Source organism: Gossypium arboreum, chromosome 3 (genome assembly GCF_025698485.1).
Source record: "Gossypium arboreum isolate Shixiya-1 chromosome 3, ASM2569848v2, whole genome shotgun sequence".
NCBI classification, from domain to species: Eukaryota; Viridiplantae; Streptophyta; class Magnoliopsida; order Malvales; family Malvaceae; genus Gossypium; species Gossypium arboreum.
The window spans coordinates 45,472,177-45,486,557 of record NC_069072.1 but is presented as its reverse complement, the minus strand read 5'-3'; the positions used below and the strand labels follow the sequence as shown (position 1 = coordinate 45,486,557).

The window sequence follows — 14,381 nt, the reverse complement described above, 5'->3', positions numbered from 1 at the left end:
CCATTTTGTATAACCAATTCATTTAACCATTTGTTATATTACCTGAATATTAGTTGTTCAACAGATATCTTGGCGTTTCTCTTCCACGATCTTATTTATCTTCGACATGATGCCATAGTGTCTTTCAACTATGGTCTTACTCATTTTCTGTCATGTTGCCATGGTATCATTCAACCATGGTCTTATTCATTTCCCCGTCACGTTGCCATGGTATCTTTCAACCATGGTCTTACACATTTCATGTCACGTTGCCATGGTATCTTTCAACCATGGTCTTACACATTTCATATCAGGTTGCCATGGTATATTTCAACCATGGTCTTACACATTTCATATCAGGTTGCCATGGTATCTTTCAACCATGGTCTTACACATTTTCTATCAGAGAGCACACTCCCGCGAACCTCATTCTTACAGTGGGATTACCAGTCCAGGCTAAAACCCCTGTAATATAAACTCATAGAGTATTGTCGGGATTACCAGTCCAGGCTAAATCCCCTGCAACGACAATTACTCTAAGGAGCTTGGATCTAAATTACCAGTCCAGGCTAAATTCAGATCCTAATTCAGATTACCCATCCGGGCTAAATCCATTTTACACATATTCTTCGCGAGGGCTATATCAAGATAGGATCACCCGTCCGGGCTAGATCCTTTTTACTGTCAATTTCTTTTCAGAGATCCATCGAATTTTCCTTCCATTCAACAGGGATTTATTTTCAAGTTATATCGAGTATTTACCAATATTTCATCAATTATCATAAATTGAATATTCAAATCATATTTTCATTACATAACCACATATTTCAAGTGTTTAAAAATACAATTCAAGTTACACAAACTTACCTCATTGATTGTTCGTGTTTATGATTTCATTATTTTGATATATTTTTTTTCCATGATCAAGTCTCGTATTTGTGTCGTCCAGATCTTTATAAATAAATTTGATCATCATTTTCATTCATTTCATATTCTAATGCATTTAATTAATGCTCTAGGAAAAAATTACCATTTTGCCCCTAAACTTTTAATTAATGACGATTTCATCCTTAGGGTCAAGAAAATAAAATTCTTGCAATTTAATCCTTATTTCCAGCTATTATTATCATACATATCGATAATAGTCCATGAATTCTATAAAATATCAAAATTTTTCACAATTTCAACACTTTTCAATTTAATCCCTAAAACATGTTTTCCCCTGATCTTGAACTGAATTGATAATTTCGTTAAATTTTGTAATTTAAATAATAAAATAATCTATTTCATGCAATTTAGTCATTTCTGACATTTTTACAAAATTACCCATAAAGTTTTACTTTTATTCAATTTAGTCCCTAAGCCTAAAACATGCAAATTAGCCATGCTAGATGAATATTCATACATATTTTCCTCCTCCTCCTCTCCATTCCACATCCTTAATTTATATAACATGCAACAAGTAACATTATCAATAATTTCACTATTTACTTATATGTACATTCAAAACTGTCCATTTGCGTCATAGTCACTAAATTATTTATATATTAAGCTACAGAACTCGAAATTAATATCCGTTAATTTTTACTGAAACTAGACTCACATGTATTCTTACCATAAAATTTTCAGAATTTTTGGTTTAGCCAATTAGTATAGTTTATTCATTAAATTCTCCCTATTTTGCTATTTGACAATTCTAACCACTCTTCACTAAATTTTAATTATCTCTTTAAACAGAATTCAAATGATGTTATAATTTGTTTCTTATAAAATAGACTCATTAAGGAATTTAACCATATAAAGTATGTAACAAAATTATTTTTGTATAATTTTTAGTGATTTTTCCAAGTCAGAACAAGGGATCTTGAAATCATTATGAACCAGTCTCACAAAAATATAAATATCTCGAATACAGAATTATTTTACTTTCTCTATTTATTTTATATAAAATAGACTCAATAAGATTTAATTCCATATCACCCTTAGATTCTAATTCAATTTCTATCATTTTGGTGATTTTTAAAAGTTAGCCTATTACTACTGTCTAAAACTACTTTAGTGCAACATATTGATTACCAAGTTTATAACACTCCTATTTCCATTTTCTACCATATTTCCCATTATTTTCTCTCATTTCCTTCACTAATATATCAAAATATGGAACCATATAAAAGAAAACTTTACATTAACATCAATTCCATGCTTTTTCAACAATATTAGACTTAAAATATATTGAAATCTTAATGTTCTTACCTTTTCTTATTAACTTCAATCTTTAACTTGATTTTTCTCTCCTCCAGCTTCTATTTCTTGAATCCAACTTGATATTCTTGCTCCCCATCATCTCCTTGCTATCTTTCTCCTTGATGGCTATGGAAATTCTTTCAATTTTTAGGTGAGAATAATGAATTTTTGGTGAAAGGACTAAATTGTAAAGAAAGAAAACTTCTTTTCTTCTTACTCTTTCTCACGTTGGTTTGCATGGAAAGGAAAGATGATGAAAATTCTTCATCTTTCTTTCCTTATATACTAAATAAATAATAATAAAATAATATTAAATATCTCATAAAATATTAATAAAATAATATTTATCTAATTAATTAATTTACAATATCATCAACATAATCATTACATTCTAGAATTCTCTCTCTTACTAATTGACCATTTTGCCCTTCATGATCTTTTAGAATTCCATCCTTGAGTCATCATTTAATTTGGTAAAATTGCAATTTAGTCCCTCATAGTTCTTCACTTATTCAATTTGGTCCTAATTTATCCATTTTCCTTAGTTTCTAGATCATTCTACCCTTAAAATATTTACACTATTGGTCCTTCAACTTTTCATATTTACACTTTAACCCCTTAAGTCTTGAGTATTTACTCTTAGGCAACAAAACTTTTCTGACTTTTACAATTTAGTCCTTTCCTGAATCAAGATATCATAATTTACTTCCCAATGTTGCCATAACTCAAAACTTCCCTTTTTATCACTTTATTTCCTTATTTTATTATATCAAGGATAATATATTACTGTAAAGATTTTCGGGGTATTACAATACATGTAATTGAATATTAATCAAGAACTATGTGTCAAGCTTCTTAATTAGGCTTCAATGTCACATTTCTATTTGTTTGAGTTGCTTCAGCAACAAATGTGACATCCTACATTCAGATTTGTCGTCAGAGTCAAGTACATGGTGTCACATCTCTACATGAGGAGTTATCCTACATTCAGATTTGTCGTCAGAGTCAAGTACATGGTGTCACATCTCTACATGAGGAGTTAAAGCATATGGCATTTGCATACTGAAGCTAAAATAAAATGTGCTTACAAGAGACAAATATCCCCCTATATGACTTGATGGGATCTCCACATATGAGTTACCAACAATCCCTATTGGTATGCAAAAGTTAAGCTCTAAGGAACTTACAAAAGAATGCCTCCCTAAAGATGATTGCAATGTTCTTGGATAAGAGCTTTCAAATAACGACGTGAAATCATTAAACAATCATGTTGTTGGACTTTCTAGTTCATATTGCTAATTAACATTATAGGACATCTTTACAGGAAACCTTAAAGAACACGAACCATTTGCCTTTACATAATCAAACTGGGCATATATCTCTATTGCATATTCCTAGTTGAACAATGTGCATTAATCATAATTTCGAGATCATTGTCATTAAACTCAATTGCAATATATTTGATTACGTTTAATGACATTGAAAATTTATATTTAAGTTAGATAATGTCCTCCAACTTGAACTTCAAACTTTCTACTAATTTTTTACATAAGTTTATCTAATTTAATGCTCTTTTGAAAGCCAAACTTATAAGGTGAGCAAATTTAAATATATTCTTCATTTTAGTGTCACAAATTTTTCCGTCATAATAAATAATTGTGAAAAATCTATTACTCATCTTATATGCTAAAATCTATATAGCATTACACCCTAAACTAAACTAAATAAATATGAGAATATTATCATATACAAAACTACTAATTATACCAAAACTAAATATCAGTTACATTAGTTGCATAAAAATATATTTTCAAACACATTATTTTTTACATAATATTACAACATAATTACTAAAATATACCCTTTGTTTCACCAAATTTGTCATATTTTTACTTTTAAAGATAAAAAGTTTCAACTTTGATCTCTTATTATTTAAATTTTATTATAGATAAAAATTTGAAAAGAAAATATTATAAGAACTTTCTATGAAGTAGTTTTTAATATATATATATATATATATATATATAATTTAATTAATTTAAATATTTAAAATAATTGAGTCAAAGTTTGAAAATATTTGACAAAAAAAAATGTCAACTGTGACAGTTTTAGTGGGACAGAGGGAGTTTTGAGTTTTCAAACATGATATTATGAATAAAGTAACAAAGTAATTAGTTACTCACTTGTTGTTGATTGCCTCTCTACTTCTCTCATCTTAAGTCTTAACCTTTGTTGTGGCTGGCCGTCGTCACCGTCGTGGGGGTGAACTTTTTTTTTAATAGTTGCATTTGTTTTTATTGTTAGCTTATATTTGGATCTTGGGTTCACGATTTGTTATTTGCTAATAAACAAATTGAAAAGCCTTTTTGAAGTTTAATCAGGCAATCATATATTATTTTTTTTCTTCTTTGCAAATGGTGCCTTTTTTTTTCTTTTCTTTTCTTTTTTTTTTATTATCAACTTTCATTTATATTTTTATATTTATTCATATTTTCATATATTGTTTGTATCACATTTTATTGATATGAAATTGCCTATAAGTATTGCTATTCAAAAGCATTTATCTATACTTCTAATCTCATCAATCAAAATATTAATAATTATTAAAATACTTTTTATTCAAATTAACAAATTTTAATATTTAGGTTTTTTCCTTTTCATGTTTTTCAATAAAATAATATTATGATAAAATTAACTTGTCACACATAAAGCTTTAAACTTATAATTTAACCATTCTAACTAAAGGCTTACTGCATTTTATCATAAACTTTTTATAAATATATGTTTTACATATTTTTTTTCACTTACATCGTGATTGTGTCACAATTTAATATCTATTCATTTATCAATTAAGTATTTAATTGAGTTGATACCATGAGCTAAGTGACACCTAGACCTGATCCTGGGTCGAACTGGATTAGGTTCGGGTCGAACAGATTCAAAATTTTAAGCCCATGTTCTAGGCTCGGGCATAACTGAAAATGGGCTTAAAATTCTATCCAAACTTGACCCAGATTAAAAATGCTAAACCTGAGCCCGACTTGGCCTGTTCGTATTAAAAAAAGTATATAAAGACAAATTTTAAAAATATAATAATCAAATACACTAAAAATATTAAAATAGTTGTTTTCCAACAAATTGAAAATATAACACTAAGATAGTTAAAACTTAACAAGCAAATGCCTCTAAAATAGTAGCAAAATTAACAATAAAACAAGAGTTGTACAATATACAAATAATAACAACAAAATAGTAGCACTATAATAGAGAAACAACAACAAAATAACTAATTCGGGCGTATATTTTTGTTCAAACTCTTTACTTTTCGAGCAAACCTTTAGGCCTGGATAGGTGGCCAGACCCATGATCAAGTTTAGTAACACCAACTCAATTAGTAAAATTATATTAAAATAAAAATTAGTAAAATTAGAACATAGGTAAATAGATATTTTGAAATTAAAAATTTAAAACTTTTTCACTACTTTGAAATAACTATCTAACTAAATTTATTTTTTAATTTGAAATAATTACTTATCTACATTTTAATTAAAGTAAAAAACATTTTTTTTCAATTTCTCTAAAAATTATCTAATTATTTCAAATATAATTATTTTTAAATAAATTTTACGTATAAAATATTTATTTTTTCACCCATATAGGTGTGAGATTCTTTGAACTGATTTTAACAAAAAGAAAAAAAAAGTAAATAAAATAAATAAAGCGGGGAAGAACCCAACAAATCAACAAGCAAAATGTGAGGGTAGGTGGGAGCATCGAGCGCGAAGTTAAACGGTGCCGTTTTCCAACGCAACGTCTCCCCATGGACTTGGTTGTAACTGTCTGCTGTGTAGTTCGGAGCCGCCTGAAATGCAAGAGGGTGAGTGAGCAAAAGGAGCCACATTCTCCATGAAGAAGGAGCCATTGGAGCTGAGCTAACTCCAACATGGCCATATCTGTGAATTTAAGTGTTGCAGCTACGCTCGCCTTCTACCTTCACAACCCTTCTCCTAGTTCCACACTCTCTTCAAAGGTCCTTATCTTCTGATATCTATTACCTCTTCTTTTTCCTTCGTATTTACTTTTTTCTACATCAAATTTGAAATATTTTTGCATTTTCCTATGTATTTTTTCAATTCCCTGTTGGAACCGAATATAACTGGGCAATTACTGTCTAGGTACAGGTTATATTGAGAATATTTCCTCTGAGTTTTACAACTTATTACTTGTTTATAAAAACTTGGCAATAATGAGTAAGGACATTAAATGACTATAACATTTATACAAATTATACCATCCATCACCACTTTTTGGAATATCATTAGATATGAATATGTTAGACACGGCATCATCACCTTTCCTCCCTTTGATTAGATGTTCATAGTCATACTCATACTCATACCAGATGATGGTAAAATGGAAGATCTGAGCTTGATGAGTTTTGTGCTCTGCGTTAGTCAATGCTATGCTTGTTCATCACAAGACTTTAACCTCCTGCCTGTGATAATTAGCTCTTAAGGTAATGAAAAAAACCAATAGTGACTTAGGAACTAAAAGTAAATGCATTGCCATCGATTGTGGATTATATGTTAGGTGGTGGTGTGTGCTATTTCTGTTAATGGCGGTCACTGATGCTCGAATGGTCTTTCTATTACTCGTGTGTAGTAGAACTTTTGAGTAAAGCATTGGTGGCAGTGGTAATTGCAGTAACTTTCTTATTATCGGTTTCATTGAAAGTTATCATTTCAAACAAATAGTCAAGTTCTCTAGCTCCTTGATTCTGGATGGTGGTGGTTTTTGTGGTCTCTGCTGCTGCTCTAGTTTGGTGCCCTTTGTTGTTATAGGAGCATGTATTTGCATTGCTACTAGGCATTGGCATAAATTGTTGCTTGCTTGAAAAAAAAGCACATTGTTTGGCAGAAAGCACCATTAATTACTGTAGGTGTATAAACATGCTTTGTAGTCTTCAATGCTATGGAAAAGTGCCAAATGTTCCATTCTTCTTATTTTGGTCGTACATTATATATCAATAAAGACCACCGTTTGTTAGAAGTAGAAGGAACTGGCTGGTGAGTTTTTTAGAATGTAAAATTTAGAAGAAATGCTAATGCATGGTCATATTTTGATTTCTTATAGGTAGATTTTACGTGTTTCATGAATGGAAGATCAAGTTTTTCTGGAATTACACTGAAATGGACTGGAATGACAATGAATGGCCGAAACATTCATGATCAAACTAAAGGTTTAGCTGGGATATTGGGAGGTTATAAGAAATCACCAAATACTGGCAGCCAAGAGGTTGAAAGCATCCTCTTGAATGCCATAAACATGAGCTTCTTTGAGCGACTTAACTTGGCATAGAAAATAGTTTTCCCTTCTCCAGCAACCAGCAGGAGTTCTAATGCAAATATAGCAAAGCAGCGTTTGAAGATGCTTTGTTATCTGATCGTTGTGCAGTTAGTGATGAGGTGAAACAGAAGATTGTTAAGAACATCGTAAGGTCCCTGTCGGATTTTGTTGAGATGGAGTCAAAAGACAAGGTTCAACTTAGTGTCTCAACAGATTCTGATCTAGGGACTATTTACTCCGTCACGGTCCCTATTCAGCGAGTGAAGGCAGAATATCAAGCAGTGAATGGAGCTGGAACAATAACAAATATCGAGTACAAAGATACTGGAGAAAGGTCTGGATGTATCGATGTCAAGTTCGATTTCTATGTTCCAGATGAATAAACACAGATTGATGAGGTCAGAAGGTAAAAACATTTGCATTTGGCAATGCAACTTGACACTTGGTTGTATGCATGAAATTTTTTTCATTTAAGGTGATTTTCTCGATTGCCTTTGTTTCAGTCTGTAATTTGATTATGGATTTCAGATCTAGATATGTTTCAAGAGTCGGGTTTTTTTTTTTTTTTTCTTTTGTTACAATCCAAAATCTGTCTACTAGCTTCAACTCTAACCTTTTTTTTTTCTTCTTTAGTTAATATAGTATCGATTTCTGTTCGTAAACTATCTTAAAATCAGTTTTACTTAAACCTGTTAATCATATTTTATATATACACTAGATTATTTTATCATTATGGTGGAAGTAAAATCTTTATATCAAAAAATTATCGATTAATACATTTGGTAGGTTTTAGTATATGAGTTAACAATAAACTAATTAAATCGATTTGATTTAGTCATTGTCATAATTTGTTTTTATCGAATTTTTACTCATTTTTTAATTTTAAATTTTAAATTTTACTAATTATTTTTTATTTTATATTTCACTATTGTAATACATATGTAATAAATAAGTTTTTTCTAATGTTATTTTAGTAATAATCAAACATAGTATAAGTGAATTATAGGTGGAGTGAGGTGAAGTGATGAAGGTTTTGTGTTGCAGGTTTGATTCTTGAACTCTTGGTTATTTGTAGTTGTTCTATTTGAATATTTATATAAAAATATGAAAAGATTAATACATCCTTACAATTATATTTAATTGAATATTTATTGAATCCAAGTTGTAAGTTATCGGTTAGAAGTTCACTTTCGTTCAGATTAGTTTGAGTTCATATTGTTGAAAATATGAATATTATATATATAACAAGAGTAATTATATATAAAATGTGATCTAATTTAGTTAAAATTTATTGAGTTTTAGTTATTAAATAAAGTATGAACCAAATATGTGTAGATACTCTAGTAATTAATTTTTAATTAATGATGAGTGATTAGATTTTAGGGTTAATGTTCAAAAGTTATATATATTAGAGTTATAGTCCTCAAATTACACATAGATAACTTTTCTAATATCTAATCTTTAGAAAGAGAGAACTCCTTCTCAAAATTACTTGTATGCTATTTTGGAATATCAAAACCACAAGACTTGAAAAATTCAAGAAATTCATGAATTCAGGTACGCTTCCACATCTAGTTTTGTTTTTATTTATTCATAATGATTTAATATCATAGATTCTAATTTATTAATATTTATTTTAGATTTTAATATTGTGGCAAAATATACATTAACCCTTTTTTTTTAAATAAGCTTAATGGTTTGACTAATAGTTGGACTAATAAAATACCATCTTTGAAAAAAGAGTTTAGATAATATTTATGATTAAAAATTAAATACTAAGAATAATTTAAATATCAATCTATAAGTTAAACCTTTTATAAAATTCAAAATGAATTAAAAAATGAAAATGTGTTGATGTACATTGTTTTACTCACCATGTTCGGTTGCATTCCCCACAAATTCATCGAATGGTAAACCATTCCTTTATTTGGTTGAACGTAATATTCATTTAATAGAATGATCATTACTTCTATATTACTTGTCTTCCTATAATAGCTATTATTTGGTATCACCAAACCAAAGAATGACTATTCAATTCAACATTGAATAACAAAAAAATATCCATATTAGTCTTTTAGAAAAGTTTTTGACTCAAAAGCCGGCCTCTTTATTGAAGAATGGAACAAAGAAAAACAATTAAAAGAACAGTTATAAGGAAAACACTAAAACGAATCCCTTGATCGTGGGACTTCAACCAGCAGTTGCTCAAACAAGATCATCAACAATACTGGATAAAGAGCAACCAAACAAGAACTGGAGTCATCAGTACGCAAATCCTCACAACCCTTCGAAGAAAACAAACAGTTCTATGGAGGTTCATGAAGACTACAGTCTTCTGCAGCCGCTGCTTCTACCAATGCCGGAGCATCTCCGACCCAGTAGCCATCCTCGCCTCGACTTAATCCCTCTTGTGCAATTGCATGTGCTGTTTTGTTCCCAGATCTGCCAATGAAGTGAAAGGCGCAGGCCTAAAACTCCTTCGCTATCTCTTTTACAGACCATGTAAGAGCATTTATATCCGAGAAATCCTGTTCATGGTTATTAATCTTCCTAATAACAGATCTTGAATCTCCCTCGATTATTATTGATAGAAAACCTAACTCTTTAGCAAATCGGAGCCCGTGTATCACTGTAACTGCTTCTGCTACAAAGACCGAAAGAACAGGATAAGTGATTTTGCAGCAAGCCCCCAAAATTTCCTCGTTTTACCCCTATTGTACCCGTCCTTTAGAACTTGGAATTTGAAAATAAAATATTTAATTTCAAAATATAATTTAAAATAAAATATTTTAATATAATTAATATAAAAATAATTATATTAAAAATATTATTAAATTAAATTACATCTTTATTTTTATCAAATTATAATTAATTATAATTATATTAAAATATGATTAAATTATTTTTATTAAATTATTTTTATAATAATCCTATTAAAATTTAATAACAATAACAATAACCATCTATTGAAAAAATTATGCTAAGGGTACTCTAATCATTTCAATTTTTTCTTATACTATTACAACATCATTTCATTCAACTAAACATAAGAATACTATTATAGTTCTATTCCATTCCATTCAACCAAATAATTGAATTCTGATTACAACTCTATTATATTATAACTCTATTCCATTATAACTCTATTCTATTATAACGAACCAAATGTAGTGTAAAAGTTTTGAGTGGCTCAAAGTTTTAGGAAGAGAAAGAATTATATCTCGTTGTAAAGTGGTTGACAATTTTCATTGTTAAACTAAATTGATGGACCAAGACATGTGGTAATTTCAAATTTGATAGTAAAATACAAAACAAAAATTAAAAATATTTAAAAATAACTAAATTGATATATCTTATAAAAATAATAAAAACTTATAAATATTATAAAAATAAAAATATAATAAATTCTAACAAATTATAAAAATTTTAAAATTAATAAACATATTTAAATTTTTAAAAGTTTATAAAAACGTAAAAAAATCTTAAAACTTATAAAAAATAAAAATCATAAAAATATTTAATATTAAAATATTAAAATTCATATAAACTTATAAAATTATTAAAAATCACAAAACTTATAAATATTATAAAAATTCTAATAAATTATTAAAACTTTATGAAATTATTAAAATATTTTTAAAATTTTATAAAATATTTATAAACATTCATAAAAACTTATAATAAATAATAAATAATAAAAAAAGTCTTTTAAACTCCTAAAATCATAATGAACACAAGGCATCATACCAACCATTGTGTAATGGAAATTGTCATCTAATCGTTAGGTTCAATTTCATGTTGAATAAAATATTCTCGATCTTCCATAAATAAATCAATAATGTGGGACCCTTTCCTTTTTATTGATAAACTATTATTTTTATTTTAAAATTTTTATCCCTAATTTTTAAGTACAATATAATAGTTTGGACCTTTGAAAAGTTGAAAATATTTGCTAAATATTGTATGATCTAAAGTATTTTTTGGTGCCGTTAGATACTATCAAACAAAAATTTCATTATTCAATTATTAACATGTGTAATAATGAAATATTCTGACCAAGGCTTTCAGAATCAGATTGGTGGTTGAACTAGTTAGGCCATCAATTTGTTAGTTTGATTGATTTGTCCAATTCAATTAAATAAAACATTAAAAAACCAAATAATAAAAATTTGTTTTAATTTTCTAGTTCCTAGGGCAACAGGTCTAACAGCTTTCTCCGGTTGGTACCCTTGTCGATTTTGGTCTAATCAGTCCAATCAACTGATTTGGTTCAATTTAAGTTTTATGATTTTTTTTATAATTTTTTATAAGTTTATGGCAATTTTAATAATTTTTTATAATTTTTATGATTTTTATAAGTTTTAGGAATTTTAATATGTTTTGATAAAATTAAAATATTTAAAATATGGTTTACTAATTTTATAATTTTTATATTTTTTTAAAATATCTACTGAATTAATAAAGCAATACCCAAGACAGAACCTTGGGCTGCCCAAAACACTCCGAACATAACAATCATAAACAAAAATTAAATCTAGCCTAGTATTCTAGACTTCTTTAACAAGTATAAAAAAAGGAATTCTAGAAATATCTAAAAACCAAATGTATTTTGAGAAACAAATTTCAGGGGAAAAACCTTTCATTTCCTAAATAAGCACGAAACAGATCATCAGCACTCTGCTTGCTTTTTTATCAATCTCATTTCTACTTGCTTTTTTATCACAGTAAGAAAGTCCCCTTCAATTTCAAGACTTCTGGTATTCAAATCTAAGCACATCTTCAAGGCCATAGCACAAGCCACTACTTCAGCCGTAAACGGCGATGAAATATTCTCGTGAAAAGTATTTTTTGAAGCTATTGCCCTTCCTCTTGAATCCCTTAACAAAATACTAGAACATGATCTCTCTTCATTTTTTCCTATAAGCAGCATTGAAATTGACTTTTACACGTGTTTCTCGGACTTTTCCACCATTCCATGGCTCCACATTTCTTAGGTAAAATTTTTTCCAAGTCATCCAACTCTCTGATGTAATTCTTAATAAAATTCACAGTAGATAGTTCATCTTGACTGCCACTTTCATGCACCAATTTATTTCTATTCATCCAAATTGCCTACAAAACACACACAAATAATCGACATAAACTTTGTGAGTAACGTTAAAAAATGTAGGCAATCCAATCTCTGTGGCTCGCATTTTCCAAATTTTATGGCTATTTGAAGCTCAAATTTTCCTAGACCTCTTTTGTAAATCTACAGTCTCGAATCACATGTAAGACTGTTTCTGCTTCTTCATTGCATCGAAGGCAACACGCCGTGCTCATCAGTCTCTTGTAATGTAGGTTGTTGAAAGTAGGAATTAAATTTCAAGTAATACGCCATATTATAATCTTGATTCTTGGTGGCACATTTAATAGCCACAATTTTTTTTTTTTTTTGTAAAAATTACCTTTGATACCTTGTTCCTGTCTAGCAGTAGAGTTTGTAAGGCCTTGTATTATGAGCTTGTAACCATTATGAATATAATATTCTCCAGATGCTTCACCTCTCCATGTAATGTGATCATCGCTTAGGTATTGTAGCAAAGGAATTTTGAGAATCCTTTCAGCATCCCTTTTATTAAAGATATTGAGGATAGTATCAATTTTCCATCTTCTAGTATTAGGATTTATAAAATCTTCAACTAATCGCACATCTTGATTACCCATCTTGAATTTTTTTAGTTCTTTGCTTCCAGTACCCAAGCATCATCCAGAATTAAAATGGAGGTCCCTATACCCACTTTTCAGAATAGTCCCACTTGAAGGAGCCCTTTCGCAACCCACACACTTTGCCAAGTATAGGAAGGTAAATTACCTGAACTTGCATTAATGAAATCTGTTAACGAGGAATATTTGGATTTTAACGTTCTAGCTAACAAGGAATTCGGATAAAAAAATTAAACAACATCCTTGCTTTGCTAATAACGTTAAATTGAACTTGGTTAAACTTCGAAAGCCGATACCACCATTCTCTTTTAATTTGCACATTGTTCCCAATCACACTAATGTAACCTACGTTTTCCATGACTTTTCTGTCACCAAAACTTCTTAATAAGGTTTTCCATTTCCACACAAAGAGATTTTGGGAGAAGAAAACAAGACAGAGAATATGACGCAATTGATTGCAAAACAAATTTTATAAATACTCCTTTTCATCCATGCGAAAGAAATCTTATACACCAACTGTCAATTTTTTGCTTGATACGATTTTTAGTATTTTGAAAAGCCCCTTGTTTGCCCTTCCCACCATATTTGGAAGCCCTAATTCTTTTTTAGGATTATCTGAACTCTAGACTCTTAAAATGTTTTCCACCAGTGGCCTTTCTCGATTACTAACATTTGAGCTATAGAAACTTGTTGACTTCTCAAAATTAACACATTGATCTGTGCACCTTTCATACTCCTAAAAATATTTTTAAGCACATTTTCTCTATTAATACTTGCCTCGCCAAACAAAATACAGTTGTCTGCAAACATGAGGTGTGTAATTTTAGGGCTTCTACGACAAATTTTAGCCTTTTTTAATAGACCTTTTTCCCAGGCTAATCTCATAAGAGCTGACAAACCTTCGCTACAGAACAAAAAAAGATAAGGACTCAAAGGGTCCCTTTGGCATAACCCTTAGAAGGATGAAAAACCTCTCCTTCTTTACCATTCATAATGACCTTGTATAATGTTGTAGAAATATATCGAGTGATAAGATCGATCAATCTAGCATCAAAACCCATCTTTAAATTATGCTCCTCAAAAAACCTTACTCTACACGGTCATAT

General features: G+C 29.2%; 1 pseudogene; it reads left to right on the top strand.

Moving 5' to 3' along the window:
• The first annotated feature begins 5,971 nt into the window (after positions 1–5,971).
• On the top strand, positions 5,972–8,133 carry LOC108482699 (cell division topological specificity factor homolog, chloroplastic-like; annotated as a pseudogene).
• Positions 8,134–14,381: the final 6,248 nt, after the last annotated feature.